Here is a 26,078-nt window from a genome sequence, read left to right as displayed (position 1 = left end):
GCAGCGTACACCTTGCACTCGTTGCCAGCCAATCACAGGGCACGTACAGACAATTTTTTTTTTTACATTTACTCCTGCGGGAAACTTAGAAGTACAGTATTTCACCAAAAAGACAGCAGAACTTATGGTGTTTCAGTCGCAGTGGCCCTTGTCCCACCCTTCTAACTTGGCCCACTTGTGCCTTATTAAAAGCCAACAGTCTCAAACAAGAAAAAATTGTGCTGTTGTTAAATCCATTTTTTTTTTTAATCTTAGGCAGCTGGCTAACAGAAAGCTTCTCCATTTACAACAGCACTTAGAAACAATAATCCATACTTTTGTTACAGCTCAAATGGATTGCTGTAATGCATTTTTTTTGGGGTGGGGGGGGTCAGCCAGCCCTCCCTATAGGATCTCCAGTCGGTCCATAAAACTGCTGCTCACCTACTAACTGGAGCTCATAGCATGGAGCACAAAACTCCAATTCTGTTGGGTCTATACATTTTAGAGTTAATTTTAACTCATTTAATGCCAAAACATAAAAATACGTTTGCAAAAGACCTATCATTTAATGCAAAAACATATACGTTTTGGTGTTTTGTTTTGTTTTATTTAAAAAATAATAATAATAAATAAAGGGTTTTGCGCATCTCCTCGAGTCTGTGGGAATGATTTCAATATGATAAATCACCACTAGATGGATGAAGTGGATTTGATCGGATCTTGGTCCACACACATTGTGAGTGGGTGTGGGGTGTGGTATGACGATCCGACATTGTGAGATGGCGTGCAGAAGCAGTGTGGCAGTGAGAACATGGATAAATACCTGCAGCTAACTCTACAACACAGCTTTTTCAAATTAAAATAAAAAAAAAAAAATTGACCATGTCCCATCGTCATCCTTGACGAAGACGCGCACACACACGCACACACGAAGTTCAACGTTCATGAAAACTTCATGTATAGGTCATGCATCAGTGCAGTGTTTATCTTTCAAAAAAATGTTATTTTGCAGTCAAATTGACCTTTTGGTGTTGTCTATGTTATTTTATCGGAAAGCTTTGCAAAAAAAAATAGCATCAAAGTGAAAGTCCTGCTTGTAATGCATCCTTTTCACAAAAAGCTCTTTTTCTCCGAATTTTTCTTGGAAACGAGTATTTTCTTCAAACGTACCAATGTTCAATTTCTACTTTTTTTTCTGATGAAAGAAGATGGTAATGCTTTCTTTTGGCAGGTTCCATGCTGATACAACAGGAGAACTCAGTTTTCTGTTGGGCTTGAAAAATTAGTCCAAATGGTCAAAAATGGCTGGCAATTCCAATTTGCAAAAAATGGCTTGCATTAAGTGAGTTAAGGTTCTTTTGTTTTCCAAACTTTAAATGGCCTCATTGGACCTGACCTGTGTGAGCTCCCCCGCCTCTACACACCTGCCAAACGCCTCAGGTCAGCAGACCAGACGCGACTGCAGGAGCTGCGAATTAAGCCGAGGGTTAGAGGGGATCGAGCTTTTTTCGTTGCCAGTCCCCCACTCTGTCCATTTTTAAAATTCTCAACTCAACTGTATATATAGAGCACTTAAAACAAACCACCGCTGCATACAAAGTGCTGTATATGGAGCAAAAATCATACACACAACAAACAATAAAACAATACATTAATAGCAAACACAGTAGAAAGCACAAAGACGAAAAATCAAGTCTGAGCCATGCTGAGTCAAAAGCCAAAGAATACAAATGAGTTTTGAGACGAGCTTTAAAGATGGGCAGCGAGGGGGCTTGCACCTATCATTTAATGCAAAAACATATACGTTTTGGTGTTTTGTTTTGTTTTATTTAAAAAATAATAATAATAAATAAAGGGTTTTGCGCATCTCCTCGAGTCTGTGGGAATGATTTCAATATGATAAATCACCACTAGATGGATGAAGTGGATTTGATCGGATCTTGGTCCACACACATTGTGAGTGGGTGTGGGGTGTGGTATGACGATCCGACATTGTGAGATGGCGTGCAGAAGCAGTGTGGCAGTGAGAACATGGATAAATACCTGCAGCTAACTCTACAACACAGCTTTTTCAAATTAAAATAAAAAAAAAAAAATTGACCATGTCCCATCGTCATCCTTGACGAAGACGCGCACACACACGCACACACGAAGTTCAACGTTCATGAAAACTTCATGTATAGGTCATGCATCAGTGCAGTGTTTATCTTTCAAAAAAATGTTATTTTGCAGTCAAATTGACCTTTTGGTGTTGTCTATGTTATTTTATCGGAAAGCTTTGCAAAAAAAAATAGCATCAAAGTGAAAGTCCTGCTTGTAATGCATCCTTTTCACAAAAAGCTCTTTTTCTCCGAATTTTTCTTGGAAACGAGTATTTTCTTCAAACGTACCAATGTTCAATTTCTACTTTTTTTTCTGATGAAAGAAGATGGTAATGCTTTCTTTTGGCAGGTTCCATGCTGATACAACAGGAGAACTCAGTTTTCTGTTGGGCTTGAAAAATTAGTCCAAATGGTCAAAAATGGCTGGCAATTCCAATTTGCAAAAAATGGCTTGCATTAAGTGAGTTAAGGTTCTTTTGTTTTCCAAACTTTAAATGGCCTCATTGGACCTGACCTGTGTGAGCTCCCCCGCCTCTACACACCTGCCAAACGCCTCAGGTCAGCAGACCAGACGCGACTGCAGGAGCTGCGAATTAAGCCGAGGGTTAGAGGGGATCGAGCTTTTTTCGTTGCCAGTCCCCCACTCTGTCCATTTTTAAAATTCTCAACTCAACTGTATATATAGAGCACTTAAAACAAACCACCGCTGCATACAAAGTGCTGTATATGGAGCAAAAATCATACACACAACAAACAATAAAACAATACATTAATAGCAAACACAGTAGAAAGCACAAAGACGAAAAATCAAGTCTGAGCCATGCTGAGTCAAAAGCCAAAGAATACAAATGAGTTTTGAGACGAGCTTTAAAGATGGGCAGCGAGGGGGCTTGCCGAATGTTCAGTGGGAGGTCATTCCAAAGAGCGGGACCAGCAATGGAAAAGTCTCGATCCCCTCTGAGCCTCCGTTTAGTTCTTGGTACTTCTAATAATGTCTGGTCCGCAGACCTGAGGCACCGGGCAGGTGTGTAGGGGCGGAGGAGCTCAGAGAGGTAAGGTGGAGCGAAGCCATTTAAAGATTTGAAAACAAATAATAGGATCTTAAAAAGAACTCTAAAATGTATCGGCAGCCAGTGAAGGGATAGGAGTGATGTTTAGGGGTTCGTTTTTAATTCGTCTTAAAACACATTTTTATTTTTTGGCTTTTGACTTAGCATGAGATGCTGCATTGTTTTTGTGTTTTATGGTGTTTGCTGTTTTTATGTTATTAATTTATTGTTTTTACTGTCTTTTGTTTTCGTATGTCTAGTTTGGACTTCATGTACATCACTTCGTGTGCAGCGTATGCAGCCTTTAAGTAAAGTTGAGTTGAACTGTGTTGAAAATTGAGGAAGTTGGATTAGCCTATGACCATAAATCTTATTTAATTTATGATTTGGCTTTCTATTGATCATGTTTACCCTGATCAGAAAACATTTACAAGTGAAATATCTGAGTCATTAATATTTGGGATGTGTGATTTAAATGTTACCTTTAATTTATTGTGATGTGTATTTTATTTATTTACTTTTGTCAGGTAATCAAAACCACTTTGTCCAGAACTGCATTTTGCCCAACCCTCAGGGACATTGTTAAGAGGCCCATCCATAAAAACAGCACTCAGTTGGCCAATACAGCATAACTGGCCGCTGACTGGCTTTCTTGAATAGTATGGCAAGCTAATTTAATTAAAGTAAAATGTATGAAGTCGTTATCGAGTTTGTTGAGTAAAGCCTGTTGTTTTGTTGTGTCCCCGTAGCAAATATAAACCCTCTGAAAATTATTACAAATCCTGTCAATGTCTGAGGAATAATGCCTGTTATTTTCTTTGTGCTTAGAGAAAGCCATGCATGTAATAGTTCAATTAAGGGATATTAATTTGAAAAAAAAAAAGAGAAAAACATTCGCTTTACAACCTCAGTTGCACCCAAGAGGGAGGAACAATTTGGTATTAAACGATGTAGAAAAGCAATAACGGCAAGCACGGTCTGATGAATATTTAATTCATTCTTTTATTTTTTAAACCCGGTATCCATTGTAATGGTGTTGGTAAATTTATTCATTCGCAGATATGGGATATCCATTCCCGGACACAAGACAACCTCCAGTTCATTCGTATTCCACATCAATTTTTAGAATGGGGAGAAAAAAATAATACAGCTATAATTTGTGTTTGTTTTCAATAAAGGTTTTACGATGGCTATATTTTGAAGCTGCAACTAAATAATTACATTTACCTTTCATGTTCTGTATGAGGGCAGCACAGTGGTCACTGATTAGCATGCCAGCCCTACAATGCGGTGGTACAGGGTTTGGCCTTCCTGTGTGGAGTTTGCATGTTCTCCCCATGACTGTGTGGGTTTTCTCCGGGTACTCCGGTTTGCTCCCACATTCCAAAAACATGCGTCACAGGTCAATGGACCACTCTAAATGGTCCTTAGGTGTGATTGTGAGTGTGAATGCTTGTTCGTCTCTGTGTGTCCTCCGATTGGCTGGCAACCAGTTCTGGGTGCACCACGCCTATTGCCCAAAGACAGATAGGATAGGTTACAGCACGCCTCACGACCGTTCTGAGGATAAGCGGATTAGAAAATGGATGAATGGATTGATGTTCTGCGTGACAACATTTGTTTTGAAAATACACTAACTTGAAACTCAAACTGCATCACCGACAGCACGATTGTTTGGAATGTTGGATTTTCCATTATATCTGAGAAAGGCCTTATTCATTTTCATCTTAGTGGTCTTTAAACTTTCATTTTACATATGGAATAAATATTGGTGCTTGTAAATGCTGCCCCTGTTGACTGTGCTACCAGCTCATAGCTGCTTATCACTTTTGTCATTTGTTTATGTGGGCGTGACCATGGCTTGTTGACTAAAACTGGGGAAGCAGAGGGGACTACAACGTGTTTCGAATGTTTGCGCACACACGTTACAGACGGTCCTGGGTAACACGGAACTGCCAATAGCTGGTTACTATCGCGACTGATGAGAGCGCTCTGGCAAACTGCTGTGCTCTAATGGCCGCCAGGGGTTCAACCTAATTCAGCATATTAAACACCCTTTCAGTTAAACGCCCGAGCAACTAATTACACTGGCATTTGCATCTGCGATATTGAAGCATTCAGGGCTGCTGTGCAGCGACAATAATAATCATCACACGCAGTCTCTGTTACCACAACGTCTCGCTGTCGCGATTGCAAAGATCCTATATGTGGATCTATATGTGGCTCAGGGTTGATTCTAGGATTAGAGCAGAGGTTCTTAACTTTGTTAGAGGTACCAAACCCAACCAGTTCATATGCACGTTCACCGAACCCTTCATTTGTGAAAAATAAAAATATTAAAAAAACATTTTTTTTTACAAATTCGAGACAAAAAAACACATTTATTAAAAACTGAAAAAAACTTAAATAAAATCCAAGACACAAGTATAAGTTTTTTTAAGTGTGCACAAAATGAACCAGCCAGCGTTGGTCAAGCGGGCATGTCATAACTAATTGACATGTTGAGTCGAGTATGTCTTAACCTCCATGGCAGAGGCTCCGTCGAACCCCTGAGACCGATTCACCAAACCCCTGAGGTTCGATCGAACCCAGGTTAAGAACCACTGGATTAGAGGTTTCGGGATGCTACAGAGAGGTATATGGGTGTGACTAAGATTGGCAGGATAGGGGGCTGTAAATAACTAAGCAATGGGTTTTATATTTAACCCTTTCAGAAACAGTGGTTAGGTGGACAGCTTATCATGTTATCAGGTTACAGGCTGCATGAAAGGGGTTAATAAGACATACTGATACGTTGATACAACATGCATCATTTTACAAGCATAAACCATTTATCTAACACTCTTTATTGAACCTGGCTCTTTATCGAAAAAAGATCTTACTTCCGTGAGGCTACCAGTCTGCACACACACTCATGCACGCAAACACAAAAGTCGGTTAGCTGGACAAAAGAAGCAGTTTATGCTTTAATATTCATCTATCCATCCATTTTCCGATACGCTTATCCTCACAAGGGTCGGGGGAGGTGGGGGGGGGGGTGCTGGAGCCTATGCCAGCCGTCTTCGGGCAGTAGGCAGGGGACATCCTGAAACGGTTGCCAGCCAATCACAGGGCACACACAGACGAATCACCATCCACGCTCACACTCACACCTAAGGACAATTTAGAGTGTCCAATCAGCCTGCCATGCATGTTTTTGGAATATGGGAGGATACCGGAGGACCCAGAGAAAACCCACGCAGGCCCGGGAGAACATGCAAACTCCACACAGGGAAGCAGGAGCTGGAATTGAACCCGGTAACTCTGCACTGTGAGGTCAACATGCTAACCACTGGACCACCGGGCAGCCCTGCTTTAATATTAACAATATGCCTGTAAATATGGCATACATTTGTTTCTCTCTTTCCAATGAAAAATTACAGTGAAAGGCTGTCTACCTGTTATGTTTCCTAGCTTGAAAAAAAAAAACGTCACATGGGCAGGTTAAAACATGGGAAAACTCACTTGCACTCTGGCGCGTTGACAGGGAGGTTACAGACAGCTTTCTCTGCTGGGCGCTGCTCCAAAGCAGGGGTGGGACGGGTGAAGTTGTTCTCACCATTTTTCAAGCAAAATGTACTATATTTCTCTTTGTAAGTCCAGTCTTTGAACTGGATTTTGACTGATCTTGAAAGGTGCTCTATGGCTATATAAACGTGGAACCTACCAAAACAAAGATTAGAACTCTTTTTTTCAGCAGAAAAAATGTGTTTCTATCTTTTCCCATTCTTTAGAAATCAGCATTATAAAATAGCCAAGTTTAATGAAAAAAATCAAGTTTCTGAGGGGAAAAAAAAGAGAAAATTAGCTTTTTGTGAAATGCATGCATTTCAAGCATAATGACTACAGTACATGTATGCACGATTTCTTCATTTGGGCTACAGAGGTGTGCTAACTTCTGGGCGCTAGTCTAACGCACAGCGATTGTATCAAACTCTTTAAAATATATCTGCTGAAATGACGTATCATCTTATTTTGTGGCCCAGTTATCCAAGTGGTGGCAAAGCAAACAAAGCATCTTATCGTATTTAATGAGCCGGCCGCTGTATCACAGTACATGCGCGTTCGTGTGAATGCGCATGGCTAGCTTAACATTCTCAGCCCAACTTTGCTTAGAGGGCACAAAAACAACCACAAAATAAAAGATGTCTTTTTCATCACGTTCTACAGTCGAGATGTAACAAATTTGAGCTTATGATAACATACAAGACAAGTTCAGGCTGGTTGGTCAAGCGTCTTGAAATTGTTCAGAAGCTTAGTTAGTTCATCAAATGACAAATGATATTTCCTGTTGAATTGCAGGAACCTCACCAAATGTTTTGATACCTCTTCCTTGGTATCGTTCTAAAAACGGGGTTTGTGTGTTAATGATCCACGGACCAGTACAACGCAACGGTTGCTTTTTTTTGTTTGTTTGTTTGTTTGTTTTTTAACAAATCCCATGATAAAACTTTGTCCAAAGAATCATATCAGCTCAGCAAAAGAAACTGGTCTTCATCGCAAAAAATTGTGACGGAGTAGACCGCTGGGGTTGGCTTCTAAAGAAATTGTCTGCGAAGCGGTTCGTAGCATCCGCAGTGTGCTGGAGCAGCTCATCTGTTATGAACAGCTGCAGGAAGTCAGCTAGCCCTTCAGACTCCAGCTGTGCGGCAGCATTCAGTGGCCCAGGAGTTGCAGTAAAGGGGTTATTCTTTGGCTGCCATCCCGTCTGCTGCCATCTCAAATGATCCCCACCCCTTCCAGATGCACGACCCATAAATTATTGAAATCTAAAAAAATGCAAATACTGCTAAGTAAGCTCTATTTGCGTTGTCCAATCTTTCCTTATAACAGAATTTCCTTATGTGGGAGACGACGATGGTACATGTCCTTTATGAACATGCAAGTATTTGAACAAAATACATGTACAACAACAGAAGCAATAAAATGCAAAAAATATATGGTCCAAAAACTGTTTATAACACAAAAACTGCAGCATAGTACAGTTGTATGAAAAAAATACAGTATAAAAAGTGGCGTCACAAAATGAGGACTATTTGCTACAAAATGAGACTAGTAACAGACTTGGTAGCTTTTCTTTCCACTCACTCACTGTCTCTAACCTGACCTCCCCTCGATCACCACACAAGACAGCATTGCTCAGCTGATGTCATGCAACAAACGTTTGAAGCCAGCCACGGAACGCTTCGAAGTCCCCGATGCCCATAGTGCGATGGAACTCCCCTTCTCTCTAATTAACGGTCCAGTTAGCGGGAGGTTTTTTTTTTAGCATGTTAACAGGTAAAGCATTCCAGGAAAAATTTGTTGACTTGACTGTTCGTCGAGCCATAAACATTTTACTCTGAGCAGGTAATCGGATGCATTCCACTCTCTCTTCCAGAGTCATTATCGTTCCTCTTTGTTTGGATGCCACGATCTACAGGACGTAAATGTAAATGAATGAAACAGACAATCGTTCGTGATTCCATTTTCTCAAAAGCCGACACTGTGCCTTATAATTCGATGCGCCTTATCCGTGGCGCAAGCGCTTTGTTACACCTGCAGCAGTTGTGAAAGACCTGTATAAATAAAGCTGGCTTGTATTGTATTGTATTGTATTGTATTGTATTGTATTCCCTTAACGTAGCTCCATCTAGCGGATGTATAACGCAACGACAGCCACTGTTGTAGCTTCTATTCTCTATGCCTTATAATCTCGTGCGGCCTATATATGAAAACAGTTTTAAAATAGGCCATTCCTTTAAGGTGCACCTTATAATCCGAAGCGCCTTTCAGTGCGGAAAATACGGTGAATAAAATAGTCAAAGAATAAAAATAAAAATAATACAGCTACATCGGCAGCCATATTGCGGAAAGATAGGTTGTTTTATGTTGATGCACGAGACACAAGGTTTCCTTGTATTCCGAACATCTCAGAGGCTTTGTACATGTCTGTACTGTATTTTACATGCCACTGGCAATCATATACAAGGTGTGTGATTGGTTCCCGGCGCAACATCGACGAGTGGATTTATTTTCGATTGATTTTTGACTTTTTGACCATTACAATACTTGAAGTGACGATCCATCCATTTTCAGCACCGCTTATCCTGAAGAGGGTCGCGGCAGGTGCTGGAGCCTATCCCAGCTAACTTCGGGCGAAAGGCGAACTACACCCTAAACTGGTCGCCAGCCAATCGCCAATCACAAGGCAAATATGGAGACGAACAACTATTCACACCCACATCATCACTGAGTGGGAACCGATCCCACGCTGCCCACTTACAAGTCAGGTGAGGTTACCACTACACTATCAGCGCCTTGCGTTAACGAGTCATCATATGATGAGGCGTGCACTTATGCTCAGTAGTGCACCTAGTTTAGCTCTTGAATTTATTTGCATTGTAAGCCTTTAATTATTAATAATAATTTTGTTATTATCATAATCATCATTATCACTTAATTTGCAGTACGCCCTGTTGCCTTGGACGTGGCCTATACAGCCCCCGGATGCTGCGTACTGATAACGGTTGTAAACTGTTCATTCAAAAGTTTGTTTTGCGGTCATGCCTTATTTTCAAATATTTTAATTTAATTTTAAGAAATACAATAATTTAATATGACAAATATTTGTTTCCATTTGCAGGTAAAAATATACAGGCAGCAAGTACCTCCAAAGGTGACAGTTTCCTCAAGCAAAGTGTAGGCTACACTTTTCTTCTATGCTACCAGAAAGAAAGAGAAGGTGAAAGTTAATGTTTACAAATTAATATAGATGAAGCCAGCACTGCATGACATCAGGACCAATATTATTCATGTCTTGGAGACAGCATTTGCAGAGGAAAAAAAACCCAAAGCTTTCTGTAATTAATGTTGGTTTTATTTACACCTCTTACCCATTTTTCTTTTAATGTTAAATCACTCAATAGATGCACTTTATGACTTCATTTATTTTTCTTTCATTAAAGTAAAATGCAGTTGACATGGACAAAAGCAAGAGTGCCTTTAATCATGGTCGATATTTTGGTTCTGTCAAAAGTTAAGTTCAGTCTCAGGTTTATTTCTCTTTATCTGCAATTAAAAATAATAGTTTACTGAGCTTCCTGGGTGGCCTCATGAAGTTTTTCTGCAGCGAAACGGCCTCATCTGCATAGCTGCATACATACCATTGAGTTGTATTGAAAACACAGTAGACTAGTCTACGTAAGCTATCCATCCATCCATTCATTGTCCGGACCGCTTTATCCTCACGAGGGTCAGGGAGCATGCTGGAGCCGATCCTAGCTGTGTCCAGCCAGGAAGCGTGGTACACCCTGAACAGGTTGCAAGCCAATCGCAGGGCACACATAGACGAACAAGCATCCGCGCTCACACCTACACCTCGAGATAAATTAGTGTCCCATTAACCTGCCATGCATGTTTTTTGTGCGAATGTGTGTTGGGGCGGAGGGACAGAGTACCCAGAGAAAACCCACGCAGTGTGTGTGTGTGTGAGAGAGAGAGAGAGAGAGAGAGAGAGAGAGAGAGAGAGAGAGAGAGAGAGAGAATAACATACAGCCCCAAGAAATTGCAAATGGCCTGATTGATCCATAGTATTGTTGTTGTTGTTTGTTTGTTTGTTTTTTTGGGGGGGGGTTACTTTTTAATTAAAAAATTAAAAAAGGAAGCCACAGATATAAAAAAAAAAAAAAAAGAAAAACTTTTGTGTCTTCCACCCAACTCTGGAATCAAACGTAAGATTGGAGAGGAGAGTGCTGACCGGTAAGCCACACACCCTGGGTAAAATGCAGCTCAACATCGTATTAAAAGTAACAGTAAGGGGACGCCGCACAGGTCAGCCCCATGTCATGCTGCAAGCTGCAGTCATCCACATCGAGAAGGCTGTGAAAATCACAAGTGGCCAGTGGATGGGACATGTGGGATGTCGTCCACTGTTGCTGAGCAAATAAAGAAAGTACCTTTTTCCCCGCTATTTAAACAAGTATTGCCCCACCTCTTCTCTGATACATGTGGCACGAGGGACACACAAGTGCACAAAGGAACACCGACAGTCAAATTTGCGCGAAGTACACCATGGTTCATTTCGCATCCAGTGCGAACGTAACATTTGTTCTAATATTTTTGTTTTGGTGTTTTTCGAGACAAAAAAAAAAGTACAGATGAGAATTTTTTTTAAGGCACCAGATTGATAAGAAATATCGTTAACGGTAGTAGTATTGTTAAAAACTTATCATGACCCATGCCTACATGGCACAGGCTGCGGAATTCCTAAGGACACCAAAGAAAGCTTATGATTGCACGAAAATCAGGATGTGCCAGTTTTTACACCTGAGCACGTGTGCACCATCTATAATTATAGAGCCAAGGGAAAAAAAGAGGCAAATGCACACCGAAAACTGTATCGGAGATGCAGATGATGAGGAAAATTTTAAAAGAAGCATCTCACATTCACATAGTAGATGAAAAACTCATCTTTAATCTGACATAAAATAACGTTTTGGTTGAGCTTTCATCAGATCGTTTTTCTCTAGGGCAGCACAGCGCAGGAGTGGTTAGCACGTCCGCCTCACAGTGCAGAGGTCATGAGTTCGATTCCAGCCTGTGGCCTTCACGAGTTTGCATGTTCTCCCAGTGCCTGCGTAGGTTTTCTCCGGGTGTTCCAGTTTCCCTCCCACATTCCAAAAACATTCATGGCAGGCTGATTGAACACTTGAGAGATATATATATATATACACACACACATAGAGAGAGAGAGAGAGAGAGAGAGAGAGAGAGAGAGAGAGAGAGAGAGAGAGAGAGAGAGAGAGAGAGAGAGAGAGAGAGAGAGAGAGAGAGAGAGAGAGAGAGAGAGAGAGAGAGAGAGAATAGGCTCTTTGTGGACTGAGTGCGGCTTCCAGAATGATTGGTACCACCCACTCTATACCGCCACCTGGGCTGATCCACTCCACACTGTGTTTCAAGCAAAAAGGGAAAAAAAAAAAAAAAAGATCTGATGAAGGCTTTGCCGCAACGTTATTTTATGTCATATGAGAGATGAGTTTTTCATCTGCCATGTGAGTGGGCGATGCTGCTTTTTGAATTTTTTATAAATATGTAGCCCTTCCTCGCATCTCACACTTCTGTTAGTAAATGTTAAGATAAATCAGTCCTTCAGTGAATATGTTCCAAATGGAATACAGTCCAAACAGTCAGCACTTACTCCTTTCCTGTGTTTTACTTCTAAAGTTAGTTGGCTGCGTTCGAAGGGCAAACCTTTTGACTGGTCACCCATTGGCATTCAACTATACGTGTGATGAAAATGTGGAAAAAAATAACAGCACAAGTGGCGTCTCTCTGCCTGCATAGAAATCATTTTGCCAAATAATACCAATTTTTAATAAATGTACTCTAAGTGGGGTTTTTTTTTGTAACTGTAATGGAATACAGGATTTTTTTTCTTTTTTAATTCCGTTACACCTCATGCCTGCATGGTTTTGAAGTTAAATGACTGCCTTTAATGAAGAGCAATATTGTTTACCCAGAAAAGAATCTGGGAATACCAGCATAGCATTTTTACATTTATTTGTGCTAGTAGAATTACTGATTTACTCATTTATTGCTTTAGTGTTGTATATATGTTAGTTGTGCCATGTACAGCACGTTGTGTGCTCTATAAATACAGTTGGGTTGAGTAGAAACCTGCTTGTGAGCAGTTTAGGTTGATCAAGTCTGTTACCACAGTGACGGAGCCAAATGTTCTCTTACCCGACTCTGAAACACATTAATCAGGCTTGCCCTTATGTCAGGGCCAAGTTCTCCCGAATGCTCACGGACAGGGCTCGGCCTGCCGTGGACGGGGCTTGACCTGACTGGGAACATGGGACAGCTTGACGTGGAGATGGCTCGACTCAACGTGGATGTGGACGTGACTCAATTCAAACGGGCACGTGGATGTGGTTCGGCTCAATGTGGACGTGGACGGGACTCAACATGACGGGGAACATGGGACGGCCGCATGACATGCGCCGCCTGAAGGGGAATGGGTGTCGGTCGCAGATGTGCTCCGCCAGGCACAGGGTAGAACTGGGACCAGTCCTTTGTTCCTGCGGTGTCCTTTTGATGGTCGGGTCATTCTGCCATGTTTTGTGTGGTGGTAGAGTAGTTGGAGGACCCCAAAAAGCAGGGAGGCAAGAGGGAGGAGCAGGGTGAACTTGACAAAATGTATTAATCAAACACTGAGAAAACCAAATCCAAAACAAGTTAAGTCCTGAAAACAACAAGAATTCAAAGTCACAACAAAACCCATAGCATAAGCTAAAAAATATGAAGTGACAAACACAAACCAACAGAAGGAGTGAAAGCAACAGAAACAGCAAGTTGTCGGGCCGGGTGTCCTTTTAACAGAAAACCGACTAATGACATGATGACCAACAGGTGTGCCGCTGTAGGAGGAGCCATACAAAGCCACCTGTTGGTCCCAAATAAATCAACCATGACAAATACTTCATTTTCATTTTTAAAATTATTATTTCTTATTCATTTAATTAACACAGTCAAATGCTAAAAATGTGTATTGTTTGGTAATATTTGATGTTTTGTTTGATTTTATTCACAATTATGTTTCCAATTCTTTTATTTGAAAAAATAAGCTTTTGTTCACAGTAAATGTGTCATGGTTCTGTTTGTTTGTCTCTGAGTAGGCGCGATACGAAGGCGTCCCCTCCAGCGCCGCATCTGTTCATCAACTTTATCATCACCTTTTTCTCATAGTTAAGTGTGTTAAAGTGTTAAACTGTTTTTCTCGCTTCATGTAACTGGATTGTCCTTGTCTGTTGGTGACAAGCAATTTACATTTATCTTTTGCAATTGCCATTTGCAAGTGTTTTTGGTTTGTCGCATTTTGTCCTTTTTCTTTGTTACCGGCACCTGTTGTACTTTGTAGGTCTTGCGCTTTCCTTCATCAACGTTTGTTATAAAATATCTTATCCTTTTATTCTTGTCCACATTTGTGGGGTCCGTATCTGTTACGGATTAATCCGGAATCGTAACAAAATGGCATTTATCGTTACTGTTTTCTTGTTGTTTGTTTTGCCCTGTATTATTATGAATCTATGCGTAACTTACTTGTTCAGTCGGTTTGTGTTTGGCTTTCATGTGTATTTCCTTTCCATTTAACTCTGACTTTAGGAGTTTTTGGTGTAGTGACCTGAGTGTGCTTTGCTACTGATCGCTCAGTAAAGCAAACTGTTTCAGCAAACTGAAGTGCCTCAATTTTTCTTGAGTAACTTATTCTCACCACAATAGTAACATATAGTGACGAGGATAAATAACTTGAATCTGATTATTGTTTTGGAAATAGAGACAGGTTTTCAGCTGTTTTTGGAGGATGTTGGGAAGCAAAGATGCAGTTTTAATCTTAACACATACCACACAACAGGACAAGAGGACAGAATAGTAATATGATGGATGACTCGTTACCTCAGGTCGCTGATGGTGTAGTGGTAACCTCACCCGACTTGTAATTCTGAAATTCGTCCCCATTATGTGTACCAATTTGAACAGAATGGCAGAGGATAGTACGTGAATCAAGTCAGTGGGAACAGCAGATCTGCTCTGACAATAATATTGCAAATGTAATCGAAAGATTAAAGTAGACCGCAATATAATATGAATAAACACTATTGAGAACAATACATTGTATATGTTACGTTTTTTTGTTTAGATGACATTTGGTGGGCTGCCCGGTCGTCGAGTGGCTAGCACATCGACTTCACAGTGCAGAGGTACCGGGTTCAATTCCAGCTCCGGCCTTCCTGTGTGGAGTTTGCATGTTCTCCCCGTGCTTTTCTCCGGGTCCTCGGGTTTCCTCCCACATTCCAAAAACATGCATGGCAGGCTGACTGTACACTCCAAATTGTCCCTGGGTGTGAATGTGAGTGCGAATGGTTGTTCGTTTCTGTGTGCCCTGCGATTGGCTGGAAACCGATTCAGGGTGTCCCCCGCCTACTGCCCAAAGACAGGTGGGATAGGCTCCAGCACCCCCCTGCAACCCTAGTGAGGATGAAGTGGTTCAGAAAATGAATGAATGAATGACATTTGGTTTTGTTCCCTCATGTGCCCTTTTTGTCTGTCATGTGGTTGTTCCTGTCATAAGGTTTTGTTACTTTGTTTTACTGTGGTTTTCAGGACTTGTTTGTTTCTCCAGTGTACCCAACAAGTATTTTTTTGAATATATTTTGCCCAGTCCACTCTGCTCCTCCTGCCTCCCTGCTTTTTGGGGACCTCCACCGACCACCATGCAACCATGGCAGTATATTTTATGACTCACTACGAAAAATTGTCTTGAATAATAGCACAATGAGTAATATATTAGAATGAAAGGATGCTTATGGATATTATGAGGTATACAAGGAAGTAAGACTATGTGGGTACAGCCAATGTCAGGCACTAAAAAAAACTGTGTTAAAGAAATTTATGGCATAGTGTGGACAATAAAAAGAACGTTAACACATCACTCCGATTAATATGTTTTGCTTCTACAAACCCACAAAAAGCCCGGAAGGTTAAATGTGTACACTCAGAAAATAGAAATCATTTTATGACTTTGTCGTTAAATCAGTGCGCCAACACTTCTTCATAAACCTGCATTGGTGGTGCACAAAACACACCCAGTGGCAAAAAATGTCATTTGCTCCCTGATCAAATGTGGTATTTCTGAGCGGGCCAGAGTATTTCCTTTTATGCACAAGCACACACTGTCATGCCAAGTGGCATTGAACCAATTTCCCAGTGCCCCTAAATCTCCCACTAAAGGGGGATAATCTTTGTTTTTGACAGGAGTTCAAGTTTTTCTGCCTTGCCTGATATGCATCATTTACTTCACAAGTGTGCGCCAATGTAAAATCTATGACATCATTAAAACCTGCTTAAGAAATTCAATCAACGGTCAGTGGTGGTGTATCACTGCCAATTCAGGCCTGACATGGGGAGTACATTTCCCTTGTGAGAGGTACGAATGTCAATTATTGAACAACATGAAATATGAATCTCATAATGTGATGATGTATACTCTGACTATTGACTAATTATTGAAATGTGCATGACGAGCATGTTCAAGGTCATATTTGATTGTGTATTGAATATTAGTATGAAGGGGTAGATATTCTTTTTAAGCATGCATTTTTTTAATGCACACATTCGTGGAAAGAATGTAAAATGATGCTTGTATAGCTTTTGATTTAGTGTGTTTAATCTCACTTGGGCAACCTTCCTGATATTTGCAGCTCTATTGGCAGTTCATCTCTGCGCCTCTCTCTAATTCTGGCAGTTAGATTACTTCACTACATTGACCTGTGCTGTGACATTGCATTTTATTGCACTCTGATAATCATTTTCACGTCCCCATTTATGACTTCAAGAGTGGACTCAAGGAAACTTGGCCGAAAGTTTGGACAGTGACTCAAGTACCTCTGGAGGAATCTCTCAGGTTGAACAAAATCTGCCTCTGGCTAGCCAGCTTCAACCTCCAGTTTCAAAATAAATTGCCTGAGAGTAAATTCTCACATTCGATAGACCTGGTATCCTGGCTCATTCACCAGTTTCACTCACCAGTCATCAGTTCCCACTCAGGAACGATTTGAATCTGACTCTGAACGGCCATCTGTCTCTATAGGAGCCATGTGTGATGACTGGCAAGCTGCCCACGGTGTAATTGCTTGTAGTAAAGTGGGATTGGCTCAGGCACCCCACAGCCATGAACAGATTAAGCAGTATTAAAAAAAATGGATGGATGACAATAATGTGTTCCTGGATCAAAATGTTACCATCAATAAACCATTGACAACGGTGCAGCTATTGTTTTTCAGTGACATTGAACATTCTTTTAAATCACAGAACTGTAAAAGAGTCAGTGGAATGTTCTGTTCAAACCAAACGTGAATTGAGCCATTCTGGTGACATGATTGCATATGCCAATGCAGTTCATGCAGATAGGTGCGAATCAGTGACGGATGGCGCAGGTGACACATCTGATGCGAGACGGGTGGGGGTGAGCAAGCGAAAATGTGCTTCCATTCCCTCGAGTTGGGAAATATGAATTGCGATGATGATGAGAATGTACTTTCTCTGTCTATCACACACACAGCACACACTGGACATGCACCACATCACCACATTGTAGTTATGGTTTTCACTCAACGAGCCATTATGGCTGAAACCATATAAATTTACAATTTAATATATCGCTTCATATGATTACAAAAAACACACTAAATGGATGGAAAAGTTTTGAAATTTTAAGTCACTGTCAAAAGTTTGTTCAACCAGTTGTGTCATTAGGCCTATTTTAGGGGAGGTTGTTTTAAACAAATGTGTCTTCGATTTACACGTTTATTTACACATGCTTTTTGAATGTTTTGTGTGCATTTATCATGACTACAATTTCGAAATACTCACTTCTGCTTGTGAATTGTCGAATGCGCGTTCATGGATTTATTTTTGTGACGCACGTCACGCGGTTTTCAAGATAGTCACAAACACGTACAGAACATTCACGTGTGCCATTCACAAGGCGGCAGGCAGTGTTTCTGTCTCTTGAAAGGGAAATGTGTCATCTGCCATTTTTTTCTTAAAAATTGGAAATGGAAAAACAGAAAATGAGCCTTTAGCTGATCTTCTGTTGGGTGTTTGTTTAACACAAGTCGTGAAACGAAATACCTGTACAACCATAATTTGTTTCCCTCAAGCTCGTATCATGGTCTTGATCTCTTTATGTTTTGATTTCAGCTCCAGCTGGAGTGGAGGGTGATCCTGCAGCGGCGCAGCTGTCACGTATTGTAACCAACGTCAGTGACTACTTCAAGACTGCCATGTCAACAACCCAATGTCAGATTATTCACCTTGCTCACGACTCTCGTACCAAGTGCAATTCTCCAGACACTCGTGATTTTGTTCTCCATTTTTGTCCAAGTCATTATTTATTATTTATTCTTGTGGTTAGTAGTTCATAGTCTTATTCATAATGTTATTTTTATATTTTCTCATGATTGGATTTTCTTGTCCTTCTTGACAAGCTGTTTATGTTGTTTTGTTATTCCTTGCCTTTTGCAAGCACTTTTTGTTATTCACAGTTATCATGGCGCTGTGTACCAGCGATCTCATTTGCAATGTCTTGCACCTTTTTTGTGAATACATTTTTGCAAAAAAAAAAAATCCTTGTCTACATTTTTGGGATCCACTCCTATCTGGATTATTCCAGGTTGTAATAGCTTGCTTGCTTCTCTTTTCCTCTTTTTTGTGAGAGTCCGAAACATGAATCCAGTCCCAAACACAAGTAACTACTTTCGACTGAAACTCCACATCGATCAAAATCAGAAGCTTGTGATGTTTGTGGTTATTTATGTTGCGGCCATTCGTGGGCACAGTGATTGCTCATTCAATCATGGCAATCAACCACAATTATATGAATAAGTGTACAGGTGAATATTACACTGAAAAGTGAGCATTACTTCTAACCTTTCTCAAATTGTTTTTTTTTTTCATTAATCAAGGGGAGCACCAATGAAGTAATGAAATATGGGTTGTGGGATCAGCTTCATGTAGACTGGGACAGAGGTTTTTTTTTTGTGTGTGTGTGACAATTGCGGATGTATTCATGAATCTGAAAAATGCATGTACATTTCTGATGTATTTGTTCGACTTTGGTCACAAGCTTAAGGTCATGACCAAAAGAATAACATCCCGGATACAAGCGGCCGAAATGAGTTTCTTCTGCAGGGCTGTCACATTGAGATGAGGTGAGAAGCTCATGAAGGACTCAGTCAAGCCACTGCTCTTCCACATTGAGAGGAGTCAGATGAGGTGGCTCGGGCATCTGATTAGGATGCTTCCTGGACACCTCCCTGGTGAAGTATTCCACTGGCCGAAGATGACTTGGGACATGCTGGAGAGACTATGGCTTATCTTGACTGTTTACATCAGCCATGGGCAACTGGAGGGCCATGGACCAGTTGCACACTACAACCTCAATGTACCCACATCTTGTCAGGAATCAACTCAGATAGGCTCCAGCACACCTGTAATTTTAATCCCTATAGGCAGTTTAGAAAATGGATGGATGGACAGATGGTTCCATCAGATTGGCTGCACTAGTCCATGGCATATAGTAGTTCACGTTTCTCACTGCGACCCTGAACGGCAGTTAACAAAATGGATGGGTGGACATTTTTTTCATTAAAATAAATAGTCAAAACTCTATGGCGGTGCATCATTTCAATATGGCTCATAGTTTGTGTGTGTGTGTGTGTGTGTGTGTGTGTGTGTGTGTGTGTGTGTGTGTGTGTGTGTGTGTGTGTGTGTGGCCCTTGTAATAGCAATTCAAGTTGCCCATGCCTGCTTGAGTGGCATTCTGCCTCTAGACCTCATTTGTCTATACGGCATTGCTATTGTCAGTGCTGCGCAAAACATGGTTGGAGCCCGAAGCAAACACAAACAGGCAGAGCAAGTTTAAAGAATTTATTAAACAAAAAAAAAAAAAAAGCATGTGAGCGTCAACTATAAATAACAAATTGCTGCGTGGCAAAAGGTCAACGTGGAAACAAATAACAATAACACTAACTGAGAGCAATAGACTGAGAGCCAGAGGAGAATGACATCAGCGCTAATGGAGAAAACCAAAAACAACTCAAAATTACAACACAAGGAAGCTGGACAAGAAGAGACCAGACTGTCTAAGTAGTACTGACAAATAAACAGAAGACAATTACAAAAATACTGGCAAGGCAAAACTAACAAAGAGCACGAGTGTGAAACAAACTGGCAATGTCAACGAGAACAAACCCGGGTCAATATCTCAGAACCATTCTCCTGTCTCTCAAGCATCTAAATACCCCGCTGATGATTGCCAGCAGGGGCAACACAGGAGACTCGTCCCACCATTACACTCCAAGGATCTCCCGTTCAGTGGGAAAAAAAACAACAGCCCTGAGAAACACAAACCAGGCTGTGACAGCTAAACTCCAAAAAAATGTGTTAATTAAATCACACAAACTTTAAATTCAGTGGTACCTCTACTTACGAAATCAGTTGATTCTGGCAGTAATTTCTTAACTAGAAAAATTTGTAAGTAGAAACGTGTTTTCCATGTAAATGCCCTAATTCATTCCAAGTCCCCCCAAAATTCAGACATAAATGTTTCCTAAAGCATGAAAATGCATCAAAATATGGAACAAATACATGTTACAATTTGATTATTGCACAATAAATGAGAGTTGTGCATAATGTAGAAAAATAAAAAGATAGAATAAAGAATAAAATGATCGTCATTTAACTTTTAACTGTGTCTTCATCGTTTTTTGCCCTCTTGAGTCCATGTTCTCGCTCAAAAGTGACTTGATAGCCAATGGCAGAGCAGCTATAATTATGTTGCATTCAGGAAATTCGGAGCTGCGAGTTGCAGGCCATACTGTAATTTTACCTTTCATATCTTGAAATTTATTTCGGAACAAAAGGCAATATTTTCCTGTTGAGACGTTTCATAACTTGAAAATTTCGTATGAAGAGACGTTTGTAAATAGAGGTACCACTGAAATGTACCCAAGAACAATGGTTTTCAGTTTGGTTTAGGTTCTGTTTTTGAATGTGTACTTGATTTTACCTGGCGAATAGCAAACATATCCAGAGTGATATTTTTTTTAGCCGCCTATCTGCCAATCTTTTCCCCCGCCATCATCCATCCTTTAAGTTCATCCAGCAGCCCAGTGACTGAAGTGCGAGGTAAGCAGTCTGTTCTCGAGTGGGCCCATCCTCCTTTTAACAGCCCTCACAGCCTCCGTTTGACACACCCTGACGTCCTTCAAGGTCTTCCTGTCCTCCCCTCCTGAAGTGCAGCTTCTCACTCTTATGTCAGTTTTGACACATTTGCCACTTAGTTCATTTCACTGATTTGGTGCACTTGATTTAACATTGTGACTGTTTTGTATGCCGTATGCTCCAAGTGGCCTTGATAAATACCCTTCCAGTTTATACTCTGTATAAGACGAACTATTCATTTTGGGAAAGATGATGAAATGGGATCTGATTTGTTTTATACGATTATTATTTAATTTTAAGCTGCTAATGCATGTCAAGCTATTATGTTCACATCAACATCATAAAAAAGATTCTCATTTTGCTCCTCCTTTTTTTTATGCACATTCAGGGATTCTTATCATGAGTATTGGGTTTGCTTTATCACTAAAATCTAATCCAGTCATGTAGATCAAAAAGACATAGAGAACAAATATGAAATTGCAATGCATGTTGTCCACTGTCAAATCACCGGCCTCATCTTAAGAACAAAATGCAGATGTATGTAAAAGGTCAAATGAGTGATCCGTGAAGGTGAAAATGGTACTGCTTCTCCAAAATGCTATTTTCTCCACCATTTTACATTGAATATGCTGTATAAAATGAATGCATTTCCAACATCCCATTTCCAACTCTCCTGGTGCCCTGTAGTATCTCAATTCATGGAGCTCTATCACCACCCAGTGTTTTGTTGCTGACTTGCATTTGAGTTACACGTTGCAATCTCAGTAAATATTCATTTATCATGAATTTATCATCTGAGCGGGAGCACTTAACCTCCTACCAGAAATAAATCTGTGGATCATCAAGGTATCAACATGAGAGGTGGAGGAGCTGCAGGTGAAAAAGATGATTTTTACAATAGAATTGATGAGATTCACAGTGCGGGCACGTCTCGACTGCTGATTGGTATTCAAGAACGACAGTCAGCCTTTATTTGGTGTCATGTAATTCCTGGGTAAAGTGGAGACTCACATAGCAGCTGCGGGATTAGGGCAAACACTCCTCAAAAAGAGACTGGCCATGCTATTTGACGATGCCATGATTCGACTCTCTCTGCATGTAATCAGATACGTTGATTGCTCCATGCCATCCTTTACATTTAGAACAAAAACAATCAGTATATATATATATATATTTTTTTTTTTCCCAGATAGACACCGTTCAACAGTGACATGCCCAGAGTGGCTCAGAGTGGCTGAGAGGTAGAAAATGGATTTCTTTGGAGTTTGATGCAGCAATAAAAAAATACAAAAAATAGAAAGAACAAATCACTATTGTGAATGAGAAGAAATATGGGTCAAGTGTGAGAAGGGGACTGTGCAATACTGTGCCTCGGTGCCCTCATTTCAAATTTGCAGTCCACAGGTGGAGTCCAAGAATCGAATTTATTTTCCCTCTCAGCCAGCAGACAATAATTTAGCAAGGGTGTATGCAGTATGAATAGGTTTAGCAATTGATTAATTTATTGCTAAGTATTCGGTATATTGTGTGATTGTTGATTTATCACATCTTTGAAGCAAATGGAGTGAAGGACTTCTGCAATCAGTAGAGCCTTTTGCAATCATTTCTTCGATCTCAACTTGTTTGTGGCATAAATAAAGAAGTACATGACTTGGCCTGTAGGAAGTTAGGCAACATATACAAAGAAATCAAAAGAAAAGTTTCGAGATTGCAGAAGAAATGTTTCCCCTCAACTGAAAAATAAAACGTACATAAGTCGCAAAAACATTATCCCCTATAGCAAGTCACAGATATGCGTTCAAATGTTACACCATGTGTGGCGTGTGTGTAAATATTCTTCAATGTGGTAAAGATTTTCATGCAGAGAATGGTCTAGACATGTTTTGTCTGCATTTGGTGGTAGTCCTGTTTTGTTAAACGTCTCACAACAAATCTCGAAATATATATTCATTAAAAAAAAAAAAAGGATGGCAAGATACCCGACACTCAGAACATATACCTGTACATAATAATGCTTGATAGAAAGAAATTGATAACCTTGGAAAAAATGAAAAACATTTTTTTTCCTCAACTGAACGACTCACACTTAGTTTATGGATTATAAAGGGCTCTTTCATTTTCCTTGAAGAATCATTCACTCTTTTGCAGCAATCTGGATATTGTCTCTGCGGTCATCTCTTTTTTGGAGTGCTTTTCCAGTCCCCTCTGTCACATACACAGACTCCTGTGAATTTTATTTTTTCTCTATAGCCAATCTAATCTGTTTTGACATTTTCGTCTCTCATCTGGCCTGTTTTTAGATTCTCCTGCTCATTCTGATTGTCACAGTCTCTTCTCCACCTAGCTCCAGAAGCGCACAGTTTGCGGCCACCCTATGTCCTGACCCCAGAGGTGATGTGCATCGGCCTTTTAATCTTGCTCAGCCATCACTGCAGTCAATACCTTCCGATAGTTCTAATACCCTCAGTGTGGCCCTGTCTTTTACAAGAGACTCGATCATCTGGAAAGAAGATCGGCCAAATTGGACAGTATAGGGCAGGCAAACTGTCAATGATAACTCATGCTACACAAAACACTTGTCTGGTGACTTTTGGGGGGAGAGGAATTGGAAATGGACTCTAGAAGAAAAAAAATATTGCCAAATTGACAGGTGCGAAGCCAGCACATCATTTTAGGCGTACATCAGACTTGATTTACATTCGTGTTTAATACGTTGGTTCTGTCCATTGCACCTAGTAGCCTAATAACAGCTTCTACTCTTCAACAATGATTTGTGTCAGGGAGTATTTTAGCATTCATTGAAGAGCATTTTTAGGTTGGAAGTCACTGATTTTGGATGAGAGAGTGCTTCATGCTAATTCATCCCAGAGTTGTTTGATGGACTTGAGGTCAGGCAATTGTGCCGCTTCAGTTCTTGAACAACAAATGCAGTGAAAAGAATGTATTGACTTAGAAGCTGTGTATATCCATGTGGTCAGTGACTACCCAAAGCCGAAAATCTTACTATTATTAGAATAGCAAAAGTACTGTGTATTCATAATTGTTATTAAATTGTAGGCTGGCAGCTCAGTTGATAGCAGCCCCCTCATTCAGTTGTTGTGAATTCTATTACCAATTAAATAACTGATTCTTACTGTTGTTGTTGTTGTTGGTGGTGGTGTGTGTGTCTGTTTGTGAGCAATTAGTTTTTATTTCCAAGGTCAAGGTGGAGGAGAACTTTATTATCCCTGACGGGCAATTTGTTTTCCAGCCGTTGGTATCACACAGCCATTAAACAAAGTAAAACAACAATAAATGAAACAGAAATCAAAACACTATAAACAGGGTCCTATATACGCAATAAATACTGGTTATATGACACACAACAGTGACTGTGTATTGTTGAGAAAAGCAGTGACAAAGGAACCGATTGAATTCCTGAAGGGATGAGTCCATGAAATGTCTGGCCAAAGGAGCACATTCAACCTTCTGCAAATGTTGCCATTTACACATGTGGCATAAGAATAAAAATAGAGGACATTAAGTCAAGAATGGCCAATGTCCAACCAAAGTTTATCAATGATAATGTCTCAAATACCGTATCTATGATTACAACATATAGTGTGTATCTACAATACACTAGGCTGTACATAGGTGTTGCGCTTGTCCGCATGCATGTAGAAAATATTCATATGCGTGCCAGATTTTACTCTACGGAAGCGTGTAGCTCCCAATGCGGAGTAAAAATATGTTTAAATGTACTCGCAAATACGTTCAAACACACTCGCAAATACATTCAAACATATTCGCAAATACGTTCGAACATATTCACAAATACATTCGAACATATTCACAAATACGTTCGAACGTACTTGTAGGCTAAATGATACAAACGTTTCGTTTTTCCCATCATGCCACCAGTCATTGACTTGCACATGCATGATGGGAAAAATGTTAAAACCATAAAATTAAGAATAAACAATTTTAACTTCATTTTCAACCGTATTGGTATTGGCATAATTAGAAAAGATTTACATTTGGGTTTTTTTTTAACATCACACATGCTAACGGGTAGGAAATGTCAGATTATACCGTTTATGCCCTAATGTTTTTCTAACAGGGATTACAATTTGCCGGAGTCTCATTGATTAAATGTGGAGTAACATAATTTTGTCGGTCTTTGGGCTCATTAATGCAACATGTAGCTGTATTTTTCTTCATAATAGCTGAACGCTTGACAACATTGCAAGGATTGCAGTTTAATTTATTATGGCTCAAATCTCAGTGTTTGTGCGAGAGATCGAGACATGTACAAACACAGACTTTGGTAATACAATGATTTGCAAATCACGTTCAACCTATCTTTAATTGAATACACTACAGAGACATATTTAATGTTCAAACCAATAAACGTTATATTTTTTTTTCGCAAATAATCATTAACTTAGAATTTTACGACTGTGCCATGTTCCAGAAAAGCTGGGAGTAGGTCATGTTTACCATGATGTTACATCACCTTTGTTTTCACAACATTCAATAATAGTTTGGGAAACAAGGACACTAATTGTTGAAGCTTTGTAAGTACAATTCTTTCCCATTCTTACTTGATGTACAGCTTCAGTTGTTCAACAGTCCAGGGTCTCTGTTGTTGTATTCAACGCTTCATAATGTGACACGCATTTTCAATGGGAGACAGGTCTGGACTGCAGGCAGGCCAGTCAAGTAGCCACATGCTTTTACTATGAAGACACGCTGTTGTAATACTTAAATATAGGTTGAACATGATTAACAAATCATTGTGTTCTATTTTTATTTTTGCTTAGCACAACATCTCAAAATCATTGCAATTGGGTTTGTTAATCTATGACATCGCTTTTCTTGAACACAAAATAAATGAAAAAGAAAAATGCATGTGTGGCACGCATCCGACAGCCATCAGACTTCCACAAACACATGCACTGACAAATGGCGGCAGCCAAAATATAGGGTCAAGGTTTTTGTTTTTTTTTACCCACATGGATTTTTTTTAAACTTGCGAGGCGAAAAAGATCAAGCATATTATAGATACCTACTGCTGTGAAATCTCTCCACGCCCCTATCCCCCGGCTTCTTATCGTCCCACCTCACTGAGAGCTTATTCATTCATTTTATTTCATTCATG

Source organism: Hippocampus comes, unplaced genomic scaffold, assembly GCF_001891065.2.
Source record: "Hippocampus comes isolate QL1 unplaced genomic scaffold, H_comes_QL1_v1.1 scaffold356, whole genome shotgun sequence".
Taxonomy (NCBI): domain Eukaryota; kingdom Metazoa; phylum Chordata; class Actinopteri; order Syngnathiformes; family Syngnathidae; genus Hippocampus; species Hippocampus comes.
This window is presented reverse-complemented; position numbering follows the sequence as displayed.